Genomic DNA, 9,546 nt, shown 5'->3' on the forward strand with positions numbered 1-9,546 from the left:
TCCAAAAGGAGTTCAATTACTTGTCTGAGCTAATATTTTAATTTGACACCTCGGTGCAGCACTAGAATGAAAAAATTATGACACTTGACAGAGAGAAAAAGAGAGAGCAGAGAGAGGAGGAGAGAAAGTAAAAGACGTGATGAGACCTCATTAAGGCTACAACGAAGCGAGCGTGTGCGCGTGCACGCTTGTATCCCGATGTGTGCATCACAGCCAGCACGATCTAGTCATTTTTGAGTGTTTTTGTCTGTGTGTCTGCGTCAGTGTGGGCGTGTGTGTGTGTGTGTGTGTGTGTGTGTGTGTCAGTCAGAGCAGATCTGGGAAGCCCTTGGGAGGGTTAAGTAGGGAAACAGCAGAGATTGAGGTGGGGAATTCTCATCAAATACGTCCAAATCAGGAAAGGTGTCGACAAAAGCCACCCTGCAAGGGGACAGAGGGGAACAGAGGCGTTGGAGGTTGTGTGTGTGTGTGTGTGTGTGTGTGTGTGTGTGTGTGTGTGTGTGTGTGTGTGTGTGTGTCTGTGCGGGTTGGTTTAGTTGGAAGAAAGATGGGCCAAAAGTCTGACATAAGGGTGGCAAACTGCAGTGATTGTGGAGAGGAAGGTAAAACACAAAAGCAGGAGGAGGTATGGGAGTTACTTTGAGATGACTAAGGTTAGCAGTGTATGCGGAGGAGGGGGGTGTATTTACGTGGATATGCGTCACAATGTGGGGGCTCTCCATCTCAGGGGGTGAGGTCGTGTCGAGAGGGGTGAGGCGCTGGTGATGTGGGGCGGGAGGGTGGGGTCCTTGGGGGAAGTCCTGTGGTAATGAGCTGTTACTCTCAGAGGAAGACGAGCGCTATTACAGGAGCACTGAGCTGCTATTCTGAGGTTTAATCTGAGGCTGGTTCACCTTCTCCTGCCGCTCAGCACAGATACACGCTCGTCCTTTGACAACCTGCTGAATGTAAAAAAGGGAAGTGGGATCTTTGGCTTTGGGTAAAAGAGTCAGATCCAAAGAAACAAATCTGGAAATTGTTCCCGTTGTGTGTCACATCCGAGCTCAGCCCTGACACTGAACGGAGGATGAAAATCACCGTGACACAGTTTGGTCTGTGTGAAATCTGATTTCTCTGTTTCCTTCCTAAACATCAGTTTGCTCCTCTCACTGCTATTCTCTCCCTGTCGTCCTCCTGCTGGTGTGGTGAGTTGTGGGAATCCTGTTTTATGGGACTTTTAAATAACCGCGCAGGCAGAATGCCACTCCTGCCCCCATTTCTCTACAAGTTCAAAGGTTCAGTCCTGGAGGGAGATTTGCCGTCAGACGGCCAATCAGCAGGTCAGTAGGTCGAGGTCAGGAAGCCAAACGTCTGCTGGGGACATTTTGTCCATCGTTTTCAGACCAGCTTGGGGCACAAACAGTACTGTGTCTTTCGTTACGCCATGATTCACTTGTCATTACAATCTCTGGGACTGCAGATTTGTCTGCCATTTGTCTTGTTTTATACCTCACGTATGCGTTTCTTTTGAATGTCTCTTGCATGTTTGTATATGTATATATATATTTTTTTAAAACATTGTGATTCTGTTTGTCACTGGACGTAAACTTTCCTCATCCTCAAGCTGAAGTCAAGGTAACACTTATTTCAAAGGGGGAATTCCCCTGATTTTACCTGAGCACTACCCTCTAAGCTGCGCTGGTGTCTGGGTCCAATTTGTAAAACGCAATAGTAAGCAGTTTAGTTTTTCTGGAAATGTATTGCAGAGTCGTGATCATCCATTTAGCCAGTGGAGCCATTTTTTGTCAATGTTAACGCTGCTGCAGCGATAATCAGTTGGATAAACTGCATCAAAGGAATTTCCAAACAAGCCGAGACAGCCAGCCAGCTCTCAGTCCATTTTCTCTCTGAATAGGAAGGCCTGGGCTTGATAGCTGTAGGCGAATATTTTCTCAAATAGTAGGCCACATCATTTTATATTCGTACTATTCTTATTCTTGTTACAAATGGTAAAAGGAGAAGAGCACATTTTATCCGATTGGAATGGTTCCTTGTCCTTGTTCCTCTGCCTCAGTGTGTTGGTGTGACCTGCTGACACACTGAGCTGTCAGGATCGATTAAGGCTCCTTGGAGCTGGCAGCAGAGACCAGGACTGGCATTCTGGCATCGGCGTGCCATGTCTAGTCTACCATCCCTCCTGAGAAAGCCCACAGCCACAGTGACGCACCGCTGGCCAAGTGGGGCTGCAGCACACAAACACACTTAAGCTAATTTACATTTGTACAAACACCAATTGTACTGTACGCCATATGCTGCTATGCTGAAGCCCTTTCACTTACAGTACTCTCCTCCTGTGTGTCACTCTTTCTACCTCCCTCAGCTGTGTTTTTTTTTTCCTCCTCTCTCCACATAAAGTGCCATGTGAAGGCGGCTCCACTGCAGTATCTGACCCATCCTGGCAGAGGTGAGGTTGGATAATAAAACCGCTGTTCCTGCCAAAACCGACTGGAGGAGATAAGGGAAGGAGGTGAAGCCAAAGACAAGACAAAGAGAGAGAGAGAGGCAGAGTAGGAAAAGAAAGAGCAAACAGGAGAGGGAGGAAACACTTGGGCTACAGAGGAGGCGGAAAGAATTGATGAAGGGAATTAGGGAAGATGGAAAAAGACGCTAATAGAGAAGAAAGGGGAAAGAAGAAGTGCAGTTTAGGGTTGACAAGGTTTGAGTAAGATCGCAGGTGCAGCAGCATTATATACCTCTCCTTTCTTTCCCTCCCACCCCTGCATCCCTCCGTCACATTTTGAGTGCCAGGGCGATGGTGCAGAGGCTAAATCAATCACCTCTCTGCCCTCCGTCCCTCCATCCACTCATTGTGCTGACGTAGCAGGTGTACTTTTTTTCACATTACTGAATAGGGACATGGGACACAGAAAAGACCCAAAGAAGACACGTTTGGGAAAGAGTGAAACCACAGTCGTTCGTTAAACATCAGTCTATCATTTTAATAATAGTAAAAGATCAAATGTTACTTAATATAAGTTACTGCAGTATTAAATAGCCAGAACCGCCAGTCATACAGAAGCTAGTTCTGTGTAGAGTCATACAATAATAGACTTAGTGTTTAATGTGTTTTGTGTGTGTGTGTGTGTGTGTGTGTGTGTGTGTGTGTGTGTGTGTGTGTGTGTGTGTGTGTGTGTGTGCCCTATATAATACAGGTCAGAGACCCCCCAGGTGCGTTGATGCTCAGTATGGTGTTTGTTTGTGTGAGCGCACATGGTGTGTTTCTAATGTACAGAAAGTGTGTCATGTTCATGTAATTATGAAACATCTGTCTGTAGCCCTCCTGTGACCTCTGACCTCTGCTGGTCACAATCTGGGCATGCTGGAAAAGGTGCTTTCAGTCACTTTTCACACCTGATACTGCTTTGTATTAAAATCACCTGTCCACAGCGTAAAGCATGAACAAGAACTAAGACTAAGTTCTGGCTCATTTGCAGAAATGTTTAGCTAATAAATATATTTATATAAATGCTGTCTTCACTTTAAGTTTTATGTTGACTCCTCTAGGATGGATATCAAGTCTGACAGTTATTACTATCTCCTTTTAGTACAGCTACCTACTGACTGGCCTGTTTCACACACAGTCCACTCAGCATGCTCTGAAAGAAATGTCTCTTTCGAGTAAAGCTGCTCATTGACTCTGAGCACTTTTTCCATTGTAGGATGACCAATGTTAAGAGAAAATCCAGTATTTAAAAAAACTAAAAACCAAAAAAAACTGGGTCTTATTCCCATGATTGTGGCCATTCTTACTCATGCTAACTTTGCACTCGCCAAGCTACCGTTTTAGCTTAGTAGATCCCCATGCAGTTAGCCACATACGCTACATTCTGTGTTTACTTCCATTAGGATTAATAGACAAGCATTTTGAATTTATTTACGTAAAATTCAAGTTTATTTGGAAAGCATTAGGAGGTTCGTGCTGCTTACCCTTAATACAATTGTGGCCACAATTATGAGAATACAACCAAAAAATACCAGAATTCCCCTTTAAGTCTCACAAATCCTTTCTAGCAACTGATTGTGTTGCCCCTTATGATACAACCATCAAGTGAGTCCCTGCTCTTCTCTTCTCAGGATCCTCCTAACGGCATTCAAGGGCAAGCAAGCAGAGGGAATCCTGCTGACAGCCACGCTCTCCTCTGCTCCCACACAATGTCATCTACAGAAAGGCTTTTATACTAGAAAGTGTGCGTGTGTGTGTGTGTGTGTGTGTGTGTGTGTGTGTGTGTAAGCTCTTAAAGTGGGGTCACGCTGAAAGTGATGCATAAACAGTTATTGAGGTTTGACTTTTCACCTCTCCTGTTACTATCTGAATATTACACACATGGGATTTTCATCTTAAAAGAGAAATGAGATGAAAGCGTGATCTCTATAACAACTTTGTACACTGCTGCCCTGCCGTTAACCATGACTACATACAATGTAAAGGACAATTTACAGACATGAAGTGGCTCAAAAAAGAAAAGATCCACAAAGAAGAAAATGGTCATCTTTAACCCCCAGAAGGCTTTTTTTGTGCTGTGTGTGTGTGTGTGTGTGTGTGTGTGTGTGTGTGTGTGTGTGTGTGTGTGCGTGCGTGCATGCGTGCGTGTTTGCGTGTGTGTGCAATGATGGGATGTATTATTGACTTATTGCATTAGATGGTCTCTGTGCTTCATGCTCACGCTCTAACATCGCCCTCAGAGAAATAACGGGATCAGACCGAGCACACAAACTCAAGCACACACACACCCACACACACTGACAAACACACAGTAATAATAACTGTGGAAACACAAAATGTTTTGTCTCTAGCATTGCTCTTGTGCTTCTGGGGTTTTGTGTTCTTAGTGTACATTTGCCATAACTGTCTGTCTATCTTTCGACTTGTCTGTCTGCTACCCGTCCTGTCTCTCTCAAAGAAGCTGCAGAAGCCCCAAAGCTGTAAGATCCAGCAGGCAGAGTTTTGAGGGCCGTGTGAAGGATTAGAGCCTGCTCTTTGCCAGTGGAGTGGCTGAGCAGTTGGCACAACTGAAATGAAGGGAGGGGGTTAGTGGACAGAACGAAAAAAGTGGAAGGGTGGAGTGCTGTGAGCCAAGCATGTGGGAGTGGGGTGTGAGGACAGATAAAGAGAGGAAAGAAAAGTTGTCTGGCAAGAGAGCGGGTAGTGAAAACATTTACGTGCACATCCATTGAAGTCATCTAAACCTCTGCTCTAAGCCCCTGACCCTATCCCAGTGCTCGGGTTCAGCAGGCTACTGCAGCAAAATGCACACTCACACTCACACACACACACACACACACACACACACACACACACACACACAGATACATGCACACAGTAGGAACAGACTAGTATTAATATCAACGGAAACCAGTTAAAGTTTCTAAAATCTTTCTAACTGAAATTAAATGGCATTTTTTTACATACACATCTGCTAGACTATTGGTCCTGTTTTACCTTTTGAGAAAAAATCATAAACCCAAAGGGAGACATTTCTATTTAATATTTTTTAGTGCTGTCAGTTAAACGCATTATTAACGGCGTTAATGCAAACCAATTTTAACGGCGTACATTTTTTTATCGCAAGATTAACGTTCCTTTTGGCCTAGCATACTTTTAGTAGTTTTTTTCAACATGCTGTTGCAACAACTAGTAATGTTAGAAAAACTACAACACCGCACCGGATCTAGCTAGACCGGAAACAAAACAACAGGCACGCCGCACACACTTGTTTTGGTCTTGCGAGCCGGCCAAAGAGTAGTAGGCTAACGTTACGCTTTGAGTGGATGGTGAGCGCGAGACGCCAAAATGGATGCCAATAAGATTCTGAATATAAAGTTTACTTTTAAAAAGTTGCCAAATTGTTCCATTGACAAGACCAAAGTGATCTGTGTGTTTTGTCGTCGTGAACTGAGCTATCATCGCAGCACGTCCAGTCTGAAATACCACTTGATGGCCAAGCACACAGCTGATGCCAATTCTCCGACCGCTCGGCGACAAAAGCACAAAGCAAGCCAATCCACTTTTCCATGTTGATAAGAGCATTAAAATGAGAAAAAAAATAATGGGACAAAAAGAAATCAAGGGACATTTAGAATAGATAAAAATGTGCGATTAATTGTGAGTTAACTATGACATTAATGCGATTAATCGCGATTAAATATTTTAATCGTTTGACAGCACTAATATATTTTGGTTCCACGCTGGCACCTCCTAGTTTTGCATCGATTCAACAAATGGTATACCAATCAGGTATTTGTCCACATAGATGGAGACCTTATTTTTCCACACAGCCAATCAAATCTTGCATTAAGCAGTAGCCACAGCATTCTGACATAGGCAGAGCAGGCGGTCAGATTGAAGCCTGCTACACAAGAGCCACAGACTCTAAACAAAGCACATTAGCGCCGCCCAGGACGGTTGCGATCGGTTTAAAGAAATACAAACAAGCCAGAGCGTTTTTATCCCCTATCCCAGTGGTGTTGTCAGACCATACTCCAGCGCTGACACAGCTTACCTATGGTGTAACACCGGCACTCTGGCAGCCGCCAGCTGCTGTCAATCTAACACAGACAGTAACACGCCCCTCCAGCCGGCTGAGACCAAAAGGAGCATTTCTGATATTTCCCCAAATACCTTTTCTCTTTGTTTAATCAATATATTTAGCCATTATTTTTTGGGGGGCATTTTAGACCTTTATTACACAGGACAGTTGAAGACAGGACAGGGGGAGTGAGAAGGGAATGACATGCAGCAAAGGGCTGCAGGTCGGAATTGAACCCGCTAGCGCAGCGGCGAGGACTGAGCCTCTGTACATGGGGCGCACGCTCAACAAGGTAAAGGTACTTTATTGTCACATACACATAGCGAAATTTATTCTCTGCATTTAACCCATCCCTCAAGGGAGTAGTGGGCAGCCAATCACAGCGCCTGGGGACCAACTCCACCAGCACCGACTGGGGAACCTAGTACGTGTTTTTTTGATGGTGGGAGAAACCAGAGTACCGGAGCACCCGGAGGAAACCCACACAAACAGAAAGGCCTGGAACGACCTGGATTCGAACCACAGAACCTTCTTGCTCTGAGGTCACATTGCTAACCATTGGGCCACCATGCTGGCCAAGGTGAGCAACCCAGGTAACCCAGACATTATTTTAAACTACAAAAAGGGATGACTAAATGTTATTTCAGTTGGACTTTAAGATTTCTTTTGTCTTGGATGATTTGGCTCGTCGTTACCATTGTAACAGTAATACTACTGCAAACACTCGAATAGCTTCTCTGTCAGAAATACAACTGAAGAGCTACTGCCATATTGGTTTACAGTGCAGCCAAAGAAGTAGGTGAGTAACAATTGCAACCAAAAAGCCACCCGTTGTTTCAACAGTTGAATGTTTTTAATGTGAACTAGCAGCAGTAGGAAATATTCAGTTAGCATTAGCAGTAACTTAAATACAGTTGTGATATCATACGGCGTCAGGAGAGTGAACAGTAAACAGTGAGGCATGGATTACATGCATGCATCATTTTCCTGTGAATCCCTTGTGCTTAGGTAGGCAATCTGAATGGCGGACTCCGCCACTAACAATGAAAACAACCATGTAGAAAGATAATTACAGAATACAAATATATTGAATAGCGTTTGCTGAAAAAAATGCTGACGACAGATGGAATCACAAACGAGGTTTGATTTCATGAAAATCTTAACGATTATTTCTTTAAGCTGATGAACTGAGCCTCCAGACACTTTTAACACCTTGAACGAATGCCCTTGATCCACAACTCATTATTAGCACTTATGTATGTCTAAAAGAAGAAGTGTTTTGAGACAATTTAATGATTTCCTGTGTTTGTGGTATAAAAATTATCATAATATATACCTGCGTAGTTTTTATTCATGTAAGAATTCCTCTTCTATTGCAGCACGAGAATTCAATCACTTGCCTAGTATTAACAAGTAATATCTTAGAAAACTACTTTTCATCCATTCTTCATCCTAATGTTCTTTATTGCTTATGATTCATGATGTACAAAACTAAAGAAAACTCTAAAAGAAATGACAAAGTAAAGACATAATGTACTGTACATCAGCAGGTTGATCGGAATCTCTATTACTATCAGAAATCCCATATTGGACAAACACACACACACACACAAACACACACACACACGCACGTCAAGAGATAACGAGAGGAGAGGAGAATTTCTGAGCAACAAAACGTTGATTTCTTTGAACTCCTCAGACACAAAATGCTACACTTTTCCTCAGCAGACATGTCTAATAGCTGCAGTGACTTCTCTGAACAAAAATCCAGACAAATTCACATCACAACTTACGCAAATGTCTCTATTAACTGGCAAACATATGTAGCCCATGTATACACTCTGAGCTCTTCAGGCACTGTAAATATCTCTGTAAATACAACTTTTAGCCTCTTCACAGATGAACCAACCTGGGACACCTCCAACATGTGTGTGCACAAACACACAAAAACACAAGCCGTCATCTTCTTAGATCAGTGCTATTTTTACTCTGTCCTGTATTCTGTCCTGTGACGAGTTAACACGTGGATAACATCAATACACACACACACACACACACACCCACACACATACACACTCCGCTCATCCTTTTTGCACACTGACTAACTCCCCTGTTCTCTGACCTACTGCTGGTAAAGGACTGACATTGCTAAACAGCTCTATATTTGTCGGCAGCGTAAAACTGACATTCAGCCGTGCAAAATAGCTGCTCTTTCCAAACAGGAAGCGCTACTGTGTTTAGGGATATGTTCAGGTATGTAGCTGTGAGGTCAGGCTCTTGTAGGTCAAATGTCTTTTTATGAATGTGACGTAACGTAAGAAGGATTGACACCAGCTATCTGCAGGTCATTTAAAGCCTGCACGCCTCTAAGCTTCCCCTTGAACAAATGATCTGATAATGACAGCCTAAAGATTTAACAAATAAATCATGTCCAGGTGTGTGTGTGTGTGTGTGTGTGTGTGTGTGTGTGTGTGTGTGTGTGTGTGTGCCTGCATTGTGTGAAAGCTGATGACAGTGTCAGATTGGGGATGAAGGGGAGAATGAGAGGATGTAGTGATGCATGGCAAGAGGGACCAAAACAGGAGTGTTAATGTTCTCGGGCCTGAGGCTCTGACTTTAGCTGTACCCTTGAAATTTATTGTGTGTGTGTGTGTGTGTCTGTGTGTGAGAGACATTCTGAGGGAGGAAGTGTGTGTCAGTGAAGATGTACTTCAGCAGGCTCTGGTATGAGAGAATTTGATGACATATTACACTCCTATAGTCTAAAAAAAAACAAAAAAACAGTTGGTCTCTCTTGCACATCCACATATAGATATACTGTCACCATCGTAAACCGAGCTGGAAATAACCATAAACATGCACTCATGTATGCACAAACACACACACACACACACACACACACACACACACACACACACACACACACACACACACACACACTGACACACACACACACACACACTGACACACACACACACAC

The sequence above is a fragment of the Perca fluviatilis genome, chromosome 9 (assembly GCF_010015445.1).
Source record: "Perca fluviatilis chromosome 9, GENO_Pfluv_1.0, whole genome shotgun sequence".
Classification (NCBI taxonomy): Eukaryota; Metazoa; Chordata; class Actinopteri; order Perciformes; family Percidae; genus Perca; species Perca fluviatilis.